This window comes from Delphinapterus leucas, chromosome 7 (assembly GCF_059928025.1).
Source record: "Delphinapterus leucas isolate spDelLeu-1000000601 "Yukka" chromosome 7, BTC_Dleu_Yukka2, whole genome shotgun sequence".
NCBI classification, from domain to species: domain Eukaryota; kingdom Metazoa; phylum Chordata; class Mammalia; order Artiodactyla; family Monodontidae; genus Delphinapterus; species Delphinapterus leucas.
Genome location: NC_143135.1, coordinates 55,976,389 through 55,999,194, shown reverse-complemented (window position 1 = coordinate 55,999,194; position 22,806 = coordinate 55,976,389). Strand labels below are relative to the sequence as shown.

Sequence of the window (22,806 nt, the reverse complement as noted above, 5' to 3'; positions counted from 1 at the left end):
GCCAGACGGCATGTGCGAAGGTGGTGGTCAGGCAGGGCCATCTGTGGGGAGCCAAGGTCGAGTGTCAGAAAGGGTCCCAGGGAGCGGTCCCCTGAGCGAGCGTAGAGACCCAGAGCAGCACTGATCGGCCTTCCTACCGGACCCCAGGGCACATCCGTGATGTAAGAAACTCCTCCGGACCCACTGCCCCGCTTGCGATGCCTCCCGCTGTGCGCTCTTTTGACTTATTTGCAGCACAGTCTGGTTTCCTGCTTCAGACCCCTGTGTTTGGTCTTTGGCCTGCTCCCAGGAAAGCTATTAATCTGAAGAGATCTCGGGATGTTGTGCAGAGTCTGCTGCCTCTATGAAAATCAGCCTCTTAGTAAAGGCACCCAGTGGGGTGGGCTTAACCCTCTGTCCTTTCCAGCCTTCCAATTCTATAATTCTAAGATTTAAGGTAGGTCAGACCAGCTTGAGAAGGCCTCGAACCCACGCTAAGGCCTTCTGAGGTTATTCTATCGGCAAAGGGAACCTTTTAGTATAAGCCCAATAAATAGAAATGGAACTAGCTGGCAGAAGCCAAAGGAAGACCGAGTGCCGCCCATTGTGAAAAAGAACTTAGCGACAGGCAAAGTCATTGTGGATGGAAAAGAACTGTCTTGAGAGGTCTGGCTCCCACTTGTTCGGGATGTGGAGAAGGGGTTCAAGCATGGTTGGGGGTTTGGGTGCTGTAAGCTGTAAGGTTACTTCCCTTTCAAGATCTTTGAATTAAATAAAAACAAGCAACTAGGAAAACGATAGCCCTGCAAACAAGGAGGTCTCCTTAAACATCTCGAGGTATAATAAGCCTTGTCTGGTATCCGGGGTCTCTTTTCCCCCTGTGAAGATTGGCTTACAGAATTTCACGGCATCAGGGTCAGGTTGGCATACGTGTTTATCTATTCTTCTGTCTGATTGATTAGCTGTCGCCACCTAGAAAGCTGTGTTGAGAAGGATCCCAAGGCTATATTCAGACTCGATGGAAAAGAGTCTCTGTGATTGATTACTGATGTCTGTTGTGGTCACAGGAATGGAGAATATGGATGACATTCCACGTATTTGCCATCCCTGCCCTGGGTCATTGGGTAAAAGGAACAGCCAAACTGGGGAAGGTCAGCACCCACCCAGGCTCTGCACGAGGTTCATAATTGATGTAGATTGGGTTACTGGTGTGGGTTGTGGGGTTCCAAGCACTGTCACCTGGCATGGAAGTTTCTTTGTGGCACTCCCAATACTGTATCCCCACCAACCACTAGCACAGCCCTTGCTTTTGACTGACGTTATTATATTTCATAGATGAGTAGACTTTTGAACAGGCAGTGTCACTGTTCATCAGGAGTTGAGTAGTTCACTACATATAGACATCAACTTGTTTTGTGCTGAAGTCAAGGTTTATACTAGGTACTATGTAACCTAGTTCAGAAAGAAAGCATCAATCTTTATATGATTAAATGAGCTCTCTTCTGCTTTCCATCCCATGGGCTCCTTCGTCTCCCGTTTAGTAAGAATACACCGTCCATCATTAGCTATCTAAAGATAGGGGCTACTGTGGACAGTAGTGAGTTCCCTACCTAGGAAGGGTGCAAATAGTGCTTATGACCGTGTAAGCAAGAAAAAGATTCATTCATTGACTGGGCATGTTCCCTGGAGGACCTTTACTTTGCCTTCCAACATTGATAGTCTCAGAATCTACGATTTTGTGGAGTTTCTTTTTCATTCAGCAAACGAAACAGGGTAGGTACCTTGAGTCAGGCACCGTGCTGAGTGCTAGGACCAACAATATATTCCCTACTCTTGAGGTGTTTGTAGCTTAGAAGCAGTGATTGATATGATATGATAACATAGCGGTGTTAGAAGTGGCTGAGGCAGCTCAGGGGCTATTGGGATACCCAGCCCCAGCCAGGAGGACTAGAGGAGGTTTCCTGTGAAAGGTGATGTTTTAGCTGACTCTTCAAGTCACAGCCAGAAGTAGACGTGAAGGAAAGGAATTTCAAACCAAGGAACATTTCAAAGTCTCGAAAGAGGATGATGTGATGGCAAAAGGGGTTTCTGTGTTTGAAGCATCTGAGGGGTGTCGGGGACACGACTGGAGCTAATGCAGGAGAGTTTGGTCAGATTATGAAGATCACCGTGGAGGCCAAGCTAAGGACCTTACTGGATGGGTAACAGGGAGCCATTGAAGGGCTTTAAGCAGTGGCAGGACATAGTCAGATGTTTATCTCAGAAAGGTAAGGATGGAGGAAGAAAGAACAGGCCCTACTGCATAAACAGGTCAGGAGACGCTGAGGGCTTCAACTAAGAGGGTGACAGTGTAGGTTGGGGGTAGGGTAGATGTGAGGTCGATTTGGGAGAATTCGTCTCTCAAGTTAGGAGACGTCAGTCCACTGAGAATGTGTCCTTGCCAAGAATAAATACGTCCTTCTGACAAAGCCCGATGTATATAGAAAACTTAAAACAGGAGTTTAGATTCCGTATCCAAGGACCAGGTCAGAGAGGCAAGCCTGGGGTGTTCCCTTTGTTACCTGGAAACTCAGCAAGGTGCTGGGGCAGAGCTCACACCGGCCTGAGAACCTGGATTCCACTCCCAGCTCAGCCACTGAGCAGCTTGGGCAACTCACTTCTCTCTCTGAGTTCTGATTTCTCATCTAGAAAACCGGCATGACCCATCACCTCAGAAGGATGCTTATGAGTCTGGAGTAAGAGTAAGCTAATGCAGTGAATGCACTGCAGGTGCGAGGTGAGTGCCTACCTAACCTCATGGGCTGGGTTGGCAGCCTTGTGCTTGCTTTCCTCCAGTTGCTGGGGCCAGGGATGAGCTCTTGTTGCTTGGCCATCATCACAGGCTGTGAGGACTAACTTGTAAGGAACTATCAATTATTAAAACTCAAAGTAATTGTCTCTGTTGAGCACGACTATCCTTAACAAAGACTTTGCTAGCAGACCAACTCATCAACAGGCAAAAAGCACAGATATTTAATTAGATTTTTGATGAAAATTGTGTTTAATTTGAAGGATAATCAATTATTAATTACTGTAATGAGCAAGTCTGACTGGGTTTACTAATTAGCTCATTTAAAAATTATGAATAACCTTTTCATTTGTAATTATTTTCTACATCCTATCAAGTGCCAGATAAGAATTGCATCACCCCACCAGCAGAGGGGGAGTGGAAAACAGAGGGCGGGAAAGATATGTTCTTTCTCTGTTGTCTGCTCAGGGCTGCCACGTCTGGACAGAACTCTGACAGATCCACTTAACATTCAGTTTCTTAGTTGGAAAGTTTATTGGGAAACAAGCAACCAGTGGCCTTTCATTTGTAGAGACGTGTGCAGTTATTTTCATAGGAAGATAGAGAAATTGGAGTCAGCACTTACCACCCACAAAGGCTGCAGGACCCAGGGCCTTGCCTTTGGGCCGTCTTCTGGTCCCCTGGGATGTTACGGGTTGCTCTGGCCTGGGCTGGGAATCCAGGGAGGACCCTCACTGAGCCTGGGAGATCTCTTCCGAGAGACGATGTGTATTTTTGCCTCTGAAGGACACCCATTCAGAGAGGCCGCCATTGGGGTGAGTGCCTTGCTTTAGTCACCCACTCTCCCTATGAAGGTTTTTGGGTCCTTTTAGTCTCCATTTGAATACCCTGCCTCTGCTTTTCCGAAGAAAAGAAATCTGTTTGCAGAACAAAATGGGGAGAGAATGATGTGAGGGGAAAGTTAGTTGTAAGTCAAACCATGAAACTTGTGCAGCCGTGGCCATAATGCTTTATTTGATAGCATTTAATTGTTTTAAAAACATTTTCACCCAAAAAAGCAGTGTGGTTTAGAGTAGTAGAAATAACGGGTCACTTTTTATCATTAATAATCAGAGCAGTTTGCTTTTTTTTTTTTTTTTTGCGGTACGCGGGCCTCTCACTGTTGTGGCCTCTCCCGTTGCGGAGCACAGGCTCCGGACGCGCAGGCTCAGCGGCCACGGCTCACGGGCCCAGCCGCTCCGCGGCATGTGGGATCCTCCCGGACCGGGGCACGAACCCGTGTCCCCTGCGTCGGCAGGCGGACTCTCAACCACTGCGCCACCAGGGAAGCCCGAGCACTTTGCTTTGATTGTGCCCTGTCGACATGGCCCTGACTGTTCTAAGCGCTTTGCTTGTGTTTTCTTACTGAAATCTCCCAGCAACTCTGTGGGTTATTGTCTCCAGTTTACAGATGAGGACATGGAGACCCAGTGAGCTTAAATAACCCACCCGCTGCCATACAGTAAATGGCAGGACTGTGCACTCAGCCTCTTGAGCTGGTGCTTTTAATTTTTTTTTTTTCTCTTTTGTGCTCACAGTCTTAAGCCTTATACTGTAACTTTGCCTCTTTGTATCTGGTATTCTAAATTTTTACTATGTACCTAGCATCGATCCAAGCCATTACTATACACGTATCATCTCTCTGAACACTTGTAACAGTTCTGTATTTCCTGGAAGAGGAAACTAAAGCTCAGAGAAATTAACTACTTGCCAGGGTCACACAACGAGTGAATGACATAGGATTTCAAAGGCCATACTCTCAGCCACTACACTGTAGGTCAAATAATGGAGGATCAAAAGACCCCATTCAGGCCCTGGCTCCGTCCCTTGCTGGCTGTGTAAACTTGAGCAAGTTGCTTAACTTCTCTGAACTTCAGTTTCCACTTTCCTTATAGCTCTTATAATGGATGTGGCTGGAATGATTAGGCCCATTTTATAGGTGAGGAAACTGAAGGTAGCATCATGGTTGAGAGTGTGGGTTCTGGAATAAGGCTGCCAGCTTTTCAAATCTCAGCTCTGCTGCTTACATGCTTTCTGACCGTAGGCAAGTTTATTTAACTGCTCTCAGCCTCAGTTTACCCTTCTGTAAAATGGGGATAATAATAGTGGCCATTTCACAGGGTTTTGTGACGTTCCAGTAAGATAATTTGCATAAAGCACCTATCCCATTGCCTGGTACAGAGTTGGCTCTCAGTAAAAGTTTGATACTATTGTGATTATTAACAGTATTATTAGTACTTTTAGCATCCCATGGAAAAGAGTAAGTCTTGAGTAAGAACTTGGGCCAGTGTTGTTTCATGGCAGTGCCTGTGAGCTTCCCAGCCTGCATTAGTCACAAGGGCAGCTGACAGAACAATCAGGGGGCCCTGTCAGAAAGCATTTGTAGGGATGCCTCACTGTTCCAGGGAGGCGGCTGCAAGGAGAATCGTTACCCGAGAAACAACTCACGTCATTTCTTTAACTAGGACAAAAGTTGATTTTTGCTTCACTGCCAGTTGCCTCTATCCAGAGAAAACTGACAGCTTCCCTCGTGTTCTGAATCCCTATGTAAAAAGCAGACACTGAGTACTGCAGAAGAGTACGGAGTTGTATCTGGAGGACTCGTCAGGCACCTGTCTAGCCAGATAGGCCTTTGGAATAGGAGACCAAAAAGGCTTGTTAACAGTACAAAAACCAGGAAGAGCTTTGCATTTAAACAGAGACCCAAGAGTGCCTGGGAGCTATTTCTTTCATTGTCAGGTCCAGGTCCCCCTGGAGGGGGGTGGGGCTCATCCTCTATGATTTCTCTAAGGCGGCAGGGTGTCCTGATCAGAAGACAGGATTCAGTGGAAATCTCAGCTCTGCCACTCCGCCGGTGTGACCCTTTTGAGCTTTGGTTTCCTTATCTGCAAAGCGGGAAGAAGAAGAAGACTTCCTTCTTGAGGCTGTTGTACAGGTTAAAGGAGACGATGTTGAAAAAACACAAGGCGCGTGACAAAGGAGGAGTCCCTTGCTGGTGGCCTTGGGAGAGGGTTGTTAAGGACCTCAGTATCTCAGCCCAGGATGGGGTGGGAGTGCGTGATCCTCTTAGGTCCTTCCCTCTCTGTAGAGCGATGCCCATAGGAAATTGAACCAGGACATTGAGGGTGGAGTCCCAAGTGTGCGCTACAGCAGCCTCTTGGTAACTGCAGGGGAACTTTCCAACATGCTCCATAGCCATAAGGGGCTCTTTCTTTAAACTAGGTAACATTTTTCACCTCCGCCAGCAGCTGATTGTGGATTGGAAAAGAAATCTGAACCCTTGCTCGAAGTGGCATGAGTTTAATTCATAAGTGAGAATGTTGTGAAGCTTAATTGCCTCTTTTCAAAAGGCAGCTTCCAGAGAGCGTTGCTGGTTGGAATATTATTGCAGTTCGTGGTCTGGAAGAGCCTGGGTCAACCAGCTCTTGAAGTCATCTGGGCAGTGTTGACAGAGGCGGACTTGGGCACTCAATGTGACTTGCACAGACTTTTGCAGGCTCCCTCAAGATCCCTGACATTGACCGTGCACACATGCGCACGTGATTTCAGCAGAGCAGCAATCCAGGCAGAAGGGATCTTAGGCTTCCCTCCTCTTTGGGAGTGTGGTCTCCTGTCTCCTAATGTCTTATTCTCTGCTGCATACTCAGCCCCTAATACTCAGCCTGCCCCAAGGTAGCTGTGCTCAGTAAGATGTGGCTGAATAAAAGACCTTGCAAGATGGTAAAATCTGCCCAGGGTTTTCTAGGCAGGATAGCGTGGGCACAAGCATGGTGGCAGAAATGCGCATTTTATGTCCTGGGGTTCAGGTACCGGGGAAATGGACATGAAATGAGTAGAGAAAGGATTAGGAATAGAGGCCAGGGTGATTGTACCCGCTGCTGCCCCGCAGTTATCCCCATCTGGTTCGAACAGCTCATGCAGTATCAGGATCTCAGATGCCATTTGCTTCCTAAGCACAGGCCCATTGCACTCTGGGCCTGGGTGTTATTAGTGAGCAGTAAGGCTCATTTTCTCCCCTTTTTCTTCGACTTCACGTCAGGCCTTTTGGACAGAAGCCATAGATTTAGCTTTATAGCCCGAAGAATGGGAAGCGGAGATGATTGAACTTGATCTTTTAGGTGGAGAAAAAAGTGATAAAGATACAGGATGCTGTATTAAAGGCTTTCTCTCCAAGATTGATTCCTTCATGCTGCTCTGCGGGAATTGCTAATAGCAAGATATATATAGATTGTTCTCCTTATGACAGACCCCAGACAAATATCCTTCAGCCCCCCAAAAGGAGGACTTGAGGAGGCTAGCGTGGGCCCCTGCAGCGGTCTGAAACGCCACCACGCAGAGGAGGGGGCAGACTTGCTCTGTGAGATTGCCGAGGGCAGAACAAGGCCCTCTGGCTGAAAATGATGGGAAGGCCGATTCCAGCTCTGGGAGAAGACTTCCCTCACAAGACAGCTGCCTGTCTGGAGTGGGCTGCTTGAGAGCGGTGTCTGCAATGAGAGGGGCGACTCTTAAGTGCCCCAGCTCCACAGACCAGGGGATCTTGTCCTCATTATCCTTCTGCCATTCCTATCTATGCCACCCATACGAGGACTTAATCTTCTTCGGATGAGTTTCTGAACCTGTAAAACAGGAGTAAACAAAAGACTAGCTGAAATGATTAAGTCATTCAACGTGCTTCAGCTCAGCATGAGAGAAAATTGTCCATCTTGCGGACCTCATGCTCTCCCCACCCTCCGATCTTCTCCCATTGGTGACTGAACCCAACCAAGAGCCAGAGCCCAAGCGGACCCATTGGTCCAGACCATATGGATCAGCCTCCCCGGGCACAGAGCAGGGTAGAGAAGGATATAGGGTGGATCTGGAGGGCAAATGGATAACATCATTTGCCCTCCAGGAGAAGTATCCCCACTCTTCTCAGTTCTTGTCCTAGCAGTGTTCAGGGCCCAAAAAAAACAGAACAAAACACAAAACAAACAACAAAAAAAAACAGAACACTTCTGTCACCCCAAAAGTTCCATTTTTTTTAATCAGTCCTGTTTCCTCATCTTCAGCCTTGGGCCACCACTCATCCGTTCCACATCTCGGTAGTTTTTGGTACCGTTTTTGAGATGTGTAGTAAAGAAGTGATTTATTTACTGGATTCAAAATCAGGTGTTACCTACAATAACCTTCAAACTTTAAGACATCAAAGTGTTTTTGAGAAAATTTAAAGACATGATTTAGAATTTAAGATACGAGGGCAAACAACGGAAACATTCTAGGGTTCTCTGTGTGTTATACTTGACCTCCTTGGAGGATCACAGCCACAAGCCTCCGTGTAGTCAGCATGTGTATGTTCTTCTGCCTTTTTCAGGGACCATCTTTTTGTACACATTTTTAAGTATTGACACAAAATTCTCATTCTTGTCAAGTTTAATACCTTTATCATATTGGTGCCATTATTATATCATTGTATTCCTTTGTTTCCAACTGTTTGCTCTTATAAATAGCACTTCTGTAACCAGAATGAAAGAAAACCTCTTCTGTTTTCTTCTTTCACTTACTTTGGGGAGGGTGTGTCCCCCCGAGCAGGATTTTTTGGGGGGGGTCACAAGATATGGACAGTTTAAAGCTCTTGTGACTCACTGCTTGCTAGGGGCTCCTCAGAAGGAAAGGACTGAATCCCCAGGCTCCCAGCTAGGTGTCCAGTTTCCCCACAGTGCTGCTAGCATGCAGCTTTGTGTCTGATCTTGGTGGGTCAGCTGGTTTAATGAATGGGGGCCGGGGGAGGTTACAAGTGGCCCCGAGACCCAGAGAGGTAAAGGGATCTTCATTCCTGGAAGGAACCACACGCCTTCTCCCAGTCAGTTCCCTTTCGAGAGCCTAGCTCACACGTCCCTTCCTCAGCGAAGCTCCTCTGACCCCTTCGCCGTAAGCCAGGAACGCAGTCATATGCTCTTATAGTGCTCAGGGGTCTCACGGTCATTGCAGCTGCGGACTATGTCTTGGATTCGCTCAGCTCTGTCTCCACTGTCAGACTGTAAGCTCCATGGGGGTGGAAGCAATTTCTGTCTTGCCCAGTGCTATAGCCACAGCTTCTCGTACCAGGGTGTGGCAGGATGTAGCCTGCGTTCAGCCAAAGTTTGTTGAAGGAGAGAAAGGAGGGACGTCGGGACCAGAAGCGAACTGAGGGAACAGAGGTGAAAAGTCTAGAGGCAGGGAGATCATGTGAGAGTGAAAATGGTTACTGGAAACTAAGGGGAGAGAATACCAGAGGTGGCTTCCAAAATGTAGTCGGTGTAGGGCACAGACTTTGTCTGTTGCTTACACCTGTGAGACTTGAAGCGAGAACCTTGCCCTCTCTGAGCCTCGGTTTCCTCCTCTGTGAAAGCAGGTAATAGGCTGTTCTGGGGATGCAATGACAATCGGGCACCTAGTTCTTTCTAATAAGAGCCACTAGTGAATGACATCTGTCTTCCTCCCCCCCTAGCAAACAAGTTGTGTTGAATTTGAGGGCCAAGCCGTCCCGAGTTTGGAAATGCCTCAAAAAAGAAAGGACCCGAATTTATTAGTATATTCATTTTTTTATAACAGTGGCAGCTCCAGAGACAACACACTGTCCCAGGACTCGGGGGGCCTTGTCCTGTGGGTAGTTTCAAGGCCCCCAAAGAGGCAGCATAGCCGTGGTTGGTCAGGGAGTAGCCCCAGCTATGTGGCCGGGGTGCTCCTTCCCCAACTGCACCCTGGGAGTGTGGAAAAGGAATCTATTTTTACAGATTTTTAGCATCCTTGGAAAGAACATGTCCCCAAGTCCTTGTTTTTATTCTGAACTAATTACTGTGAAATAACATAATTTAATTGCACTTCGATGCAGAGAGAAAGTGAGAGTGGTCTCCCTGATGGCTGTTTTTTCACTGTCGTAAATACCTGGCTTGCAGAGAGGAGGTCCGTACAGTCAGGGCTTTGCTTTGTGCTGCAGGCTAGGGACAGAGGTGAGGAAGCCCAGCCAAGCGGCTCTTCATTTCAGGGGGAAAAAAAAGAGAGGGGCGGGAAAGGGGAGAGGAAGTGAGATGGCAGTAAAGAAACACAGTGTTTTTTTCCTTCCATCAGTAAAACAACAAAACCACAACTAAAAGGCTTCATCCTCCTAAAGACAGCAGTGCAGTCTAATAGCAAAAGCACAGACTTCACCCTCCAGCCGTGCTCACACAGGTTTTTCCATCTCTCTGCATCTTGGTTTCCTCATGGATAATTTTGTCCATTAATATCCAAGAGGTGTTTAAGTGACAGAACATCTGCAAAGGGTCCAGTTCGGTGAGTGGTCCATGGTGGGTGCTGAGGAAATACAGATCTCACCCTTCCGGGCAGCTGGATCACCCAGAGATTTGAACCCACGATTCAGCAGCGAAGGGCCATCTGCAGATGCAGGGATTTCAGGTAATCTGGGATGAAGTCGAGGGAGCTTCCCCAAGCTCAGGTTTGAGACACTGGGGAGCATCCACTGAGCCTGCCCGCTGGGTTGTGTCCTGGGCTACAGGGACAGACAAAGCCAGATAAGCTAGCATCACTGCTTTGAGTCTTCCGTGGTTTCATAGACAGCCAGATGTGTAGGAGCCCAAGGCAATAGTAGACAGATGATAAAAGCATGTTACTGGAGTTTGAACTTTACCCCTGTGGGAGCCTGAAGGAGAGAGCAATTCATTGTAACCAGGAAGATCAGGTAAATTTCCCCAAGGCACTGAGCCTTGTAAATCAAGTAAGATGTTAAAAGAGAAGCTAGGAATGGTTTTCTGGAAGATGGAACAGTCTAGACAAAGGCAAAGGACAATAGATAGGAATGTTGGCTATCTTTTTGGCACGTGTGTCAAGACTGTGCATTAAACTATCCATCTGTGCATTGGATCTACTGCGGGCCTCAGTCTCTCTTTTACTGAAGGCTCTTGAATGTAGAACTACGGAAACCACAGGCACTGCAGGAGGACGCTGGCTGCCTTCCCCCTTAGAACAGAGGCTCCACTGGGCAGATACATAATAAATCCCTTGCCTTCATGTGAGGCCTGTCAAACCCATCAGTCCTCTCCAGCAGTCTCTGCACTGTGTAGGATTATTCGCTGCAAGCCCCAGATGGGGAAACTGGGCCTGCTGCAGTTAAATTACTTGTTTACCTGGAACGACTGGTAAGTAATAGAGCTGGGCCTAGAAACCAGATTTTCTGATTCCAAGTCCTGTGTTCCTTATGTAGACCATGCCAGCTCTCAGAGCCCTCCTCTGACGTCTTTCTCTGCTGCTGTGCTCCATACCCAAGGCTCAGAGCAAACAAGGGGGTGCTTTTTCATTCTGTCTGGGACTTTCTCCTGCCCCTGCTCCCAGCTTCCCTCCCACAACCTACCCTGATCTAACAGAGGTGGCAGATCACATGTGTTGAGAGCTAACCATGTTCCAAGCATGTTCTGAGTGTTATATATATTTCTCATTTAATCTTCTTAACAATCCTACCTATCCAACAAATATTTGTCAGGTACCAGCCGTGTGCTAGGTACCATTCTATTTTTATTTCCATTTCATAGATGAGAAACTGAGACCTGAGGAAATTATTAAGTCAGTTGTTCAAGGCCACATCACTAGTGAGTGTGAGAGCCAGGATTTGCCCCCAGAGCTTGCCCTCTTCCCACTGTGCTCTACGATTCCCATAGCTGGAGTGGGGCTGGAGCGGGGCTGGGACGGTTCACCTGATCTGAACTGCTGAGAGGATGCACAGAGCTCCTTACTAAAGAGAGAAACTACCTTATTTTCCTAAGGAAGAAAAATTAGCATCCATCTGCCCTGGGCCATGCACTGTGCCAGGATTGCTATGTACCTGTGGCATTGAGTGGAGCTGTGGTTTGTACCCAGAGTGCTTCAGGATTGGAGAGCAAAGGAGGCCCAGATGTCATCAGGGGACCTCGATACACATCGCTTGTTGAGCACTAGCCCTTCGTGTTATCTGATTCACCTGTTCTCCAGGCTTCATGTGCTGTGGCATTAGATTGTCACCAGTGTAACATTACATTTTGGAGGGAGCCTTTCCTGCTGGTGTGTGGCAAACAGCTAGATTTATTGCGCCTTTGAGCCTGGAGTTAGGATTTTGTTCACAGCCTCCAGTGGGGGAAGAGAAGAAATGCCAGTATCATTAATTGAGCTGTGGCCTGCATTTCATCACATTGTCCTAAATTTTACCGCTCAGGCCGTCTGCAGAATTCTACAGCAAGACAGACTCATTGGACTCCTATGTGTGTCTTAGTGTATGAGTCCCTGTGCGTGAGTACACACATGACACCACCCAGTGTGGATGCAAAAAAAAAGGGATTTGAGAGGAGATGGAGTTGGGGGTAACAAAGATTAAATGAGAATTTTAGGAGAAGTAGCATTTTTCTTTACCTGAAAACTGGAAACTCTTCTTTTGCTTGTTTATGCCTCCTCACTTTTCTGGAGAGCATTAAGTCCATTGAATTGTACTGTGATTGCCCCTAATGGTATCGGTCTGGGGCTGTGTAGAAAGTTTCACTTGTAAATCTTTGCATTAGTCTGTGTATTAAACTTTGGGTGTTCTTTCTTTCGTTGATTAACTTTTAAACAACATAATAATGATGTCTTATATTTTCAATACACTTCAAAAGGACTTGCCTTAAATTTAATCCTTATAAGAACCTGGGAGGTGGTTTTGTATTCTTTCCCTTTCTACAGATGAAAAAACTGAGGGTCAGAGTGGTTAGGTGACGTATTTGCAGATGCATAGCTGGTAAGGGCCAGAGCTGGGAGTCCAGCTATCTCTGCAGATCTGCTCTGCTGGCTACATAGGTGGACAACAGAGCCAGCAAGGGATGGACGGGAAGCACCTGGATATGGACTGTCAGGGTGGTGTGCAAGGGACAGGTGCTGAAGTAATGGTCAGGAACCGGGGCTGGGGAGGGGAGAGCAGATGGCATTTCTGGCTTGGGGCAGTGGTGGAAATCCTCACAGAAGAGTTAAGGTTTGAAGTAGACCTCGAAGGATGGGAGAATGATTTTAAAAATAGGAAAGGTGGGCTTCCCTGGTGGCGCAGTGGTTGAGAGTCTACCAGCCGATGCAGAGGCCACAACAGTGAGAGGCCCGCGTACCACACAAAAAAAAAAAAAAAAAATAGGAAAGGCAGTGGCCGTTCCACGTAGAGATGTTACATCAACGAAGCCTGGAGGCTGTGTGTTCAAGGGACAGGAGAAACCCACACAGACAGAGATTCCTGGGCAGGGAGAAGCAACGAGGAACGTCAGGTACTGTGCTCAGCAAGTGTTTCAAATGCTCAAGTTTCTATCCTCAGGAAAATATCACCAACAAACTTTGAGCAGTAAGGCAGGGCCATATACTTCCGAGATTTCCTTTTCTATTCTCCATTTCTGTCATTTCCAGAGTTTTACATCTAATCAGAAAGGCAGCGTGTACAGGGGTTAGGGACAGATTCTGCACAATCTGGATTTGGCTCAGATCTGAAGTGACCCTCTGCCTCTTATTAAATGTGTGCTCTTGGGCAAGTTGTTGAACCTCTTGGAGCCTTAGTTTCCTCATCTTGCAAATGAGGATAATAATAATACCTACCTCCTAGGGCTTTGCAAGGATTAAGTGATAGTGTGTTTATCAAGCACTAAGCCCAGTGCTTGGTACTATTAATAACAGTGGCTTTTATCACCACCACATTCACCATCACCACCACATTCATCACCATCACCATCACCATCACCATCACCATCACCATCACCACCACCACCACATTCATCACCATCACCACCACCATCACCATCACCATCACCATCACCATCGTCACCATCATGGTTCCTGGAACTCTGTGCTGCTTTAAACTTCCTAATCTAAGGACTGAGCCAAACCAGGGGTCCCTGCATATCAGAGAACTTGTGCGTATTGCGTGCCTGGCTCTGTGCACAGACAGGGCAGAGAGGCAAGAAAACGTAGTATGATCCCAAAGAGCTAGAAAACGCTCCAGTGGGCAGGAGGCTGGGAAGCTGTGGAGAGTAAAGGGGGGATATCACACACTGTTCTGTGAGAGTTTAAAATGCTCTTTCAGAATGCTTCTCATTATAAAGAAATATCATCCCTAGTTACAAATCTGGGTGGCAGACCCTGCGTTAAGCTGTCCACCCTCATTCTTCCCGCTGAAGTGACTGTTCCAGAGGGAAAAGGCCTATCCTAATAATATACACACAAATTAAAACTCCATTTAGAGGTACAGTGGGGACCACCTCCTAATTGACTTTGATCATTGGAAAAAAAAAAAAACAAACCCAGTTACGTGGTTGATATGCCAAAGGAAATCAGGCAATGGGAGGGTGCCTCACAGAGCCTTGCAACAGGACGTTTTCTAGTAGCTATGGAAATGGAACCTAGCAACAGACACTTTCTCCTTCTGGAGCTCCCAAGCATGAACCAAACCCCGTGTTTCCTTTGGCCCCCTTTGATGGTTGGTACAGGAAGGAGCGGACAAGGCCTCACACATGAGAGGCTGGTCCTTGGCTAAGTTGAGACACCTTTTTATAGAAATGCTTTAGATAGCCTTGTGAATAGTCTTGGCACTTGGATGCAAGCACCACAGAGAAAGGAAACCCAGCAGAGCTCTAGGCCAGCGTTCCGCCCCCTCTCGGGAAATGACAGGCACTTTCCCAGCTTTCCCCGGCTGACATGTTTCTGCCAGGGCAGGGCTGGCTGCGCACCCCAGCAGAGCAGTTGAACAGGCTGGCGACCCTGGGGTGATTTCGCTCCCTGGATCCTTAACGAGGGTTTGAGTATGAAGGGCAAGGTGGTGGGTCTTCCACTGCGTGGAGTCACTTCCTTGACCGCTCTGTCAGCAGTGATTTGATCAGAAGCTGCATGTTCTGATCAGGACTGCATGGAAGCCTGCCCTGGGCTCTGACAGCAGTCTGCGAAGAGCTTAGGGTGTGGAGTGACCCGGACCTGGGTTTGGATCTTGGTGCTGCCATGATGAATGGTGCAATGATGGACTGTTCTGGGGCCTTGGTTTTCTGAAGATCCAAAATCAGGTTAATAATATCTACTTTGTCACTATGTGTCGAGGTCCTAATCCATAAAATGGAGATACTATCTTCCTTAAAAAGCTGTGAGATTAAATGACATAATGAACGTTCATCCTCCGGCACTGTGTCATGCACATGGTACAATTTTTAATAAGTGGGAGCTGTTACTGTTTTGGTAATAATCCTAATTATGTCTGTCTCCTTCCTTTGCTCTTTTTCTTCTCTCCTGTGGGCCAGGTGCTGGGGGAAGGAGATGAGAGAAATGATCCCTGCCCTAAGGGAGGGCCTGCTGGCGGCCTGATATCATTTGCCCTGTGGGCTCATTCCCTTAACTTTAGGCTCAAGAAGATGACTCCTTTAGTCTGGGAGTGCAGTGCCTGACGGAAGAACAAGCCATGAAGGGGCCTTTCCTGCTCTTACAGGATTTTCTGCTGCGACTTAGTGACAGGGCCATTTAGCAGAAAGAATTCGGAACTAAATCCGGAGACTTGGGCTGAGCGCAGTTCCAGGCTCTGCTCCAAGTGCCCCCTTCAAGCCTGAGTCTCATCTGCCCATTGAGTGCGGGGCAGGTTCAGTCATAGCGACATCCCCCCTCCCACAACCAGAGCAAAAACTCAGACTTCTCAACTCCCTCAAGAAATCTCCGTACTTCACTTTCTCAGTGAAAACCTTAATATACACTGCAAATGATGGTGATGATACCACTGTAGAAGGCTACCCTCTGGTAGTAAATTTGAGTAAATACCAAGCAGCATAATAAGCTCATAAAATATATTCTTTCCTTTCACCTTCACAGCAGTTCTTTGGAGCTACAGGTATTATTGTCACCATTTTATAGATGAGGAAGCTGGGAGTCAAAGGATTTAAATAACAGGAACAAAGTCACATAACCATAAACGTGAAAACGAGAACAGGAACGCAGGGCTGTCTGGCTGCCACGGCTGTGCTCGTAACCAACTGTACTTCGTGCCTCCCATCTTCCTGTGTCTGGCACCAGCACTATATTGGGAGTAGGGCAGGGAGACGTCACATTACCGGGCTGAGGTCAGTCCAAGGTGGCCAACCCCTAAGCTAGTCATGCACAGAAGAAGGCTTAGTAGAGCCCGTCGGGTGAAAGGGGCCCAGAAAAGATAGTTTTCTTATTCCATTACTGCAGTAATAGCCGTTCACTCCATTCTGCACAAATTAGATTCCAGCCCTGGTCCCCCTACAACTTGCCGTGTCACCAGTTTTCAGTGCCCTCCACTTAAATTGATCTTTTTCCTCCGCGTTGACGGTGGGCGTGTCTGTTTCTCCCCTTCTCTCGTGCCCATCCCCCCACCCCCCTGTTTTCCAGAACTATTGAGCGGCTGCCAGTGAATCCTTGTTGAAAGGCCTCCTTTCCCCACAGCATTGCATGGTGCAGAAAAGTGATTAACTGTGCCAGAGTCCGTTCTCCAGAAAACAATTAATTTGGGGGTGAGAGACAGTAACCCTGATTGTTGCAGTCAGGTTTATCCAGAGATAGGAAGAAAGGCAATATATTTACTTGATTAAAAATTAGCCCCACGTAGTCAGCAGTGGGATCCTATCAGGCTGCTTTATAGCAATTCCGCTTTTAAAAACTGTTTTATCCGCTGGACAGATATCTCTAGTTCCTGTGCCCAAAGTCTGTCAGCTGATGGGAGCAGGGTAGGGAGAGAGCCCTCAGCTCAAAGAAATTTGCGGTTGGCATGGGAGGGAAATTAGGGGCAATATGTGGAGAGAAGGAAAGGTGATGGAACAGAGCTGGCTTAAATAAATCTTTCAGGGGATCTGGGAATTAGGAAAATCAGCAGAGCAAAATGACAAGGGTGGTGACGGCTACCATTTATTTTGCTCCTACTATGTGCCAGGCACAGTTCTAAGCACATGACATGCATTATTTCATTTAATCCTTTGAGGTAAATATTACTATCTATTTTACAGATGAAGAAACTGAGACTCAGAGAGGCTAAGTCATTTACCCAAAGTCAGGAACCTAGTAAATGATGTGCCTCTGAACGCTCCAGATAGACCCAAACTTGAGGACTGACTCTACCAAAGTCACTTACTTGCATTTACATGGTTTTGTTTTTAGGGGTCAACCCTGTCTACCGTGGTCAGGATGTAAACAGGTGGGGACCCCATGCTTTACCCCTAAGATGAAGGTCCTTTAACAGACTATCTCAAAAGAGAAAACCTGGCTATACTGTCAGCAGAGGCCTTGCCTTAAAATTATCTTAATTTTAATTTAATTTCAGGCATTGTAACTCATCAACAGTCTAGAGGTGAGCCTGGACTTTGGGACCAGTCAGACCTGGGTTCAAAAGTGACTTTATCACTTCCCATCTGGGAAGTATCTTGGGAAGTATTTTTGGGCAGGTCATGCAACCTCTCTGAGCCTCCACTTTCTTCGTCTGTAAAATGGGAATACTAATGATTTTCTCAAGGTTTATGTAAGGTCTGAATGAAATCATGTATGTAATTCCCCTTGCCTAAGTGTCTGACACGTGGCATATGCTCAAAATCAGGATCTCCCCGCTCGGCTCTGTTGTCCTTCTTTACCTCGTGCTCCTAAGACCAAGTTGTAGAACTTCCTTTTTAATGTAAACAGCGTGGAAGTGAGTTTGAAAACTAGTGAAGAAAACTAGTCAGTCATCCTACCACTGTAATTCAAAGCTTGATGTCATTTTTACATATCTCTTTCTAGATTTTTTTTTCACATGTGTACCTGGTATTCCATCCAGTACTTGTATCATAGTTTAGCCAAGTTCTCCTATTTTAAGACATCTAGGTTGCTTCTGATTTTTTTACTAGTACACTGCAGTGTACATCTCTGTGTATATGGCTTCTAGGTTTGAAACTTTTGAATGTTGTGGCTTTGTTGCCAAACCAGGTGAAGAACTTGGGGGATGAAGCTCTGTCGTTCTGCTGTTGTGATTGTCTTGACTTTTTGTTTTTTGCTTTCTACATTAGAGGACCATAAGTCAGAGAACTCCAGTGACTTATATTTTACAGAAGTGATGCTAGTTAAGAACAAACAAACAACAGAGCATTAATAATGTAAAACAGAAAAGTAGGTAGCCATGCAGCTGGGTTGCTTCCTGCTGCCTTTTGAAACCAAGAATGCTGCTTGAATCAACAGTTTCTTGAAGTTATAACCATCTCTAGTCACTACCTCGAGCTGCTAATTTACAGACGCAACTGGGTTTGTGCATTCGATTTTTGGAAGGGAAGCATGCATGTGACAGTGGAAACTCTCCTGTACTTACTTCGGTGACTTCTACATAATGACTTTGTTAATTGCCTCCTGCTGGCTGGGCGCTGGGGGGAGCCTTCAACGTCTGAACATCTACTGAGCATTTTTCTTAAAAATGTCAAGATGGAGCTTGCACTTTCCCAGCCCTCTCTCATGTCTCGCCGGGCAGGAAAAAGGCGACTGGAAAATGTCAGCCCTGGGATCAGATTGACCAGATCTGAGGGAGTAAGAAACTCCCCCCACCCTAGCTCTTGGCTTTTAGAAATCATTAACCTTTCAACGTGGGTGATCCTGTGAACTCGCTACCTTTCCACAGCCTTCTTCTCACCTCTTTAGCATCTTTTCACCTTTTCACTGAATTACAAACTAGTTGAAAGGGGATACCGGTATCAGGTTTCTTATTTAGGTCACTTTCAATGTACTTGGGAGAGTTTTGCACAAACAGGTATAAATACACACTGTGGGGTGTAATTTAGATAATCCTGTGATGTACATTGGTGCTTACTATTAATTCCTCTGGAAGGAGGGATTACGATCATTATAATTTACATTGTTTCAGTAGTCTGGTCTTAAGGCAGGCTGGAGAGGACCATTTATATTATTTAGCTTTTCTGGATCCATGACTGGTGTTTCCAAGTCATCTGGATAGCATGCAGCTACCGCTATCTGCAGCTTTAAATGAGGGTTGCTGTGGGGTAAGAACTACTTATTATCACCGTTGGGACCCCCAGACATGAACTTCAGCCTTTATTTGCTGGTGACTTTAGATTGCCCATGGTTTACCTCCTATTTAAAGTAAAATGTGTAAAAGAGGAAGCTTGGCTGGGAAACACAGGCTCCTGCTTTTGAAACTTGCCTCAAACTTATACCAGCTCTGTGATGTTAGGTCACTTACTCTGAGTAAATCAGAATATATCCCCATAGCTCAATTTCCATTCAGTTCCATTGTATTCATTCTCCAATAACGCTTTTTCAACCCGTCTTTACATGTGGATTAATTCGAATAATATAAATTAAGAATTTGGCCTGTAGTATGCACTCAGATTATACCAGGTTTTGAGTTACTGTTGTTACTTTGAATATTATCGAGGACAAAGACGAATGGTTGCTTGAGCTTGTGTATCCTTTGGACAGCCTCTGACCGAGTATGCCTTGTGTCGTTTGGGAAGAGGAGAACAGAGCAGACTATTTCCCTTCCTTCTTTTTCTGTCGCTCATAACCCAGAACTATAAAACTGACCACCCACCAAACAATACAGTAAAAGAATTGAGGGGCCCCTAGCCTGACTTATATTTAAGACTGGATCACAGATTAAAGGTCCCTTTTATTTTGGCTTTAAGACCACATTACTGGTGGAACTTCACATCTCTGACGCCGTATCATCCTGTCCTCTGTCTAAATCTTACTGTTGCAGGAAGGGGGGACCCCTTGCAGGGCCCGAGAGTGGGCCCTTGTCTAACACTCGGAAATGAATTGTCCAAGGAGACACATGTGCTGACAAACCAAGAGGCCTTATTGAGAAGGGGTGCCCGGGTGGAGAGCAGGAGGGTGAGGGAACCCAGGAGGACTGCTCTGCCACGTGGCTTGCAGTCTTGGGTTTTATGGTGATGGGATTAGCTTCCAGGTTGTCTCTAGCCAATCACTCTGACTCACGGTCCTTCCTGGTGGCGTGCGCATCACTCAGCCAAGATGGATTCCAGTGAGAAGGATTCTGGGAGGTTAGTAGGACATATGAACTGGCATCCCCTCTCTCCTTTTGACATTTCCCCAATTCTTCCGGTTGCTGGTGGCTTGTTAGTTCCGCATGCCTTACGAGGACCTCCTGCTGCAAGATACCTCCTGCAAACGGTAACTGTGGTGCCTGGCCAGGGTGGGTGGTTTCAGCCAGTGGTTCTCCTACCTTCCAGTCGGCCATTTGTCAGCCTGGTGTTGATGGCCTTGTACTCACTTCCCTACCCACCAGCCTCCAGAATTATTTCTGGAGGACTGAATCTCCTGAGAGTCCAAGTTAGAGCTGAATCCAGAACTTGGCTTTCCCAGGTGGTTTCTAAGAGCACATCTACCACAGGCCACAGAGAGACCCACCGGCGTCACAGCTGTGTGGGCCTCTGTTTGTGATCGCCGAGGTGCAAGGCCATGAGGAAGGGGTGCCAGCATGCACCTCTGGGCTTCTGGCCGACAGCCTCCCCCATCCAGCTGTGGACTGCCCTGCCCTAATTAACGTCCCTGGACGCCAGATCCTGTGATCATTTTCACCGGGAACACTCTTTCCACTGGCTTTTCTTACTCCACCACATATTTTTTACCGTGAGAACTTGCTTTTGCATCTTGTTTAAAATAAGAGAAAGTGGGCTTCCCTGGTGGTGCAGTGGTTGAGAGTCCGCCTGCCGATGCAGGGGACACGGGATCGTGCCCTGGTCCGGGAGGATCCCACATGCCGCGGAGCGGCTGGGCCCGTGAGCCATGGCCACTGAGCCTGCGTCCGGAGCCTGTGCTCCGCAACGGGAGAGGCCACAACAGTGAGAGGCCCGTGTACTGCAAAAAAAGTAAAATAAAATAAGAGAAAGCTTTGACAAAAATGTTTCTCTTCACAAAGCTGTGAGAGCTCTATTCATTCTGGGATTAGTTAATTCTCATGACCTTTTAACAAGACAACTCTTCTGCACACTTAGATGAGATAATTGATTCTAACCGGGAAAGAAGTACTGCTCGTTTAACTGCATATATCTGAGTTGTCCGCAATTCAAACAATTTCTCCATTACCTTTGGAGTTGCCAATAAATAGATTAAAACAGTAAGGAGGTAAGCAGAAATGTGAGCTAATTCAACCTTGGAAGTAGCAGCATATTCACTTCTAATTCACTGTTATTATTATTGACAGCTACACAGAGACGGTCAAGAGCAGTGTAAAGCACCTCATTTAGTGTCTGGTACCTAAAAAGTGCTGTATAAATGTTAGCTACTATTTTATCAGGATTATCAATGGTATGAATATAATGGTTATAGAATATAGTAATCACACAGATGTACAGTTTACAAAGTGCTTTGCCATATATTATCACATATGATACAATAATTCTTTGAAATATTTTTATCCCCATTTCTCAGATGAGAATAGCTAGGAAGTGGCAGTTAGGATTCAAAACCAGTTTTCTTGCCCTTGGTCCAGCACACTTCCCACTGCATCACAGTAACCGAAGAGAAAGCAAAGGGCCTGATTGCATTTCTGTTACCAGCGTACGCTCTCCTGATTAAGCCAGACTTGTGTGTATTCCTTGGTGGCTTGTGTTTGGATCAGGAGTCATAAGGATATGCTGTGCTCCGGTCCCCTGTACACACTTTTTTTTGCATCTTGAAGGCAGTCACACAGCCCGTCCAGACCACCAGTGACTCTTCCACAAACTGCGGCCAAATAACACAACTTTCCGTCTACCTCACGGACTCCTATACTGCTGCCTAAAAAGACATGTAAAAGCCTTGGACGTTGCTTGATGTGTAAAAGGGGATGTCTTTATAATCCCCACCCACCTTGCTAGAAAAAGCTGACGAGCAGCAGCATGGTGAAGTGGGAAGAGCCTTCCAGCCAGAAAGATGGATGGTGTGTGATTTCAGGATTCCAGCAGTTTGGGATTCTAGTCTAGACCCTGCCACTTGTTAGCCATTTAACCTTCCCAGGGTTAATTGATGTCTCTGTGTCTTAGTTTCTTCATCGGCAAAATGGCATTATCACCTTTTAGGATTGTTGCAAGGATCAAAGAAACTTTGAAACGTATTTACTGCTCTTAGCACAATGCCTGGCCCGTGGAAAGCACTCAAGAAATCACAGTTTTATAATTATCATAATTTTAATTAACCTTCTGAGTTAATTAAATGTCCACATCTATAAATTGGGTCTGGCAAGGTTGCACGAGGATTAGATGTAATGTATACAAATTACCCAGGGCACTGCCCGGCAAGCAGTTGGTCCTCAGTAAACGTAATTACGATGGGCCTTCATATCTCTGTCGATCCTTCCCTGTGTTCCTCTCACCCTCCTAGTGGGTCAGCCTCTGTCTCCTCTGGGCCTTCTAGTCCTTCTGTCTGTCTCCCCTGCTTGACTACGAGCTCATGGAAGCAGGGAGCGTCTGATTTAGTTCTGGCTCAGTGTCAGCCATGGGTCCTGGCATAGAGTGGGCTTTTAGAAAGTGTTCATCAGCTGAACGAAGGAGTGATGCTACACAGAGGATGCTGTGGGAGTTGGGGACTGGAGTATGCGATTCTGTATGTGGGGAGTCAGGGAAGGCGTCCCAGAAGAGGTAAGTATGGGCCATTGATGAGGCTCAAGTCTTGAATCGCCAGTGGGACTTAAGCCGACGCTTTGTACTAGATTGCAAACCTTTCTGGAAAACACGCTTCCTAGCCTTCACAAGCATTGTGTATTTAAAGGACAACATCCATTCTCTGGTGTTTTATGGTCTCTTCTCAATTGTTGAAGACTATTTAGCAGTTGCTACCTTGCAAAAATAGTTTTAAAACAGAAATGCATGCCCATGAATCAAAATCACAGCATTGCACAAAATCACAAAAATGCACAGAATCAAAATGTGCAACAGATACACAGTGAAATGCAGATCCCATCTCTTCCTTCACGGGACACACCCACCGTTATCTGTGTCTTTCTTATCCTTCCAGAAATATTCTGTACCTATGCAGAAATGTTTTTACCT

General features: G+C 46.5%; 1 protein-coding gene across 1 annotated transcript in view; it reads left to right on the top strand.

Annotated features, from left to right (window-relative positions):
- TENM4 (teneurin transmembrane protein 4) overlaps positions 1 to 22,806 on the top strand; it is a 385,057-nt gene that overhangs the window by 163,670 nt on the left and 198,581 nt on the right. The window lies entirely within an intron of this gene.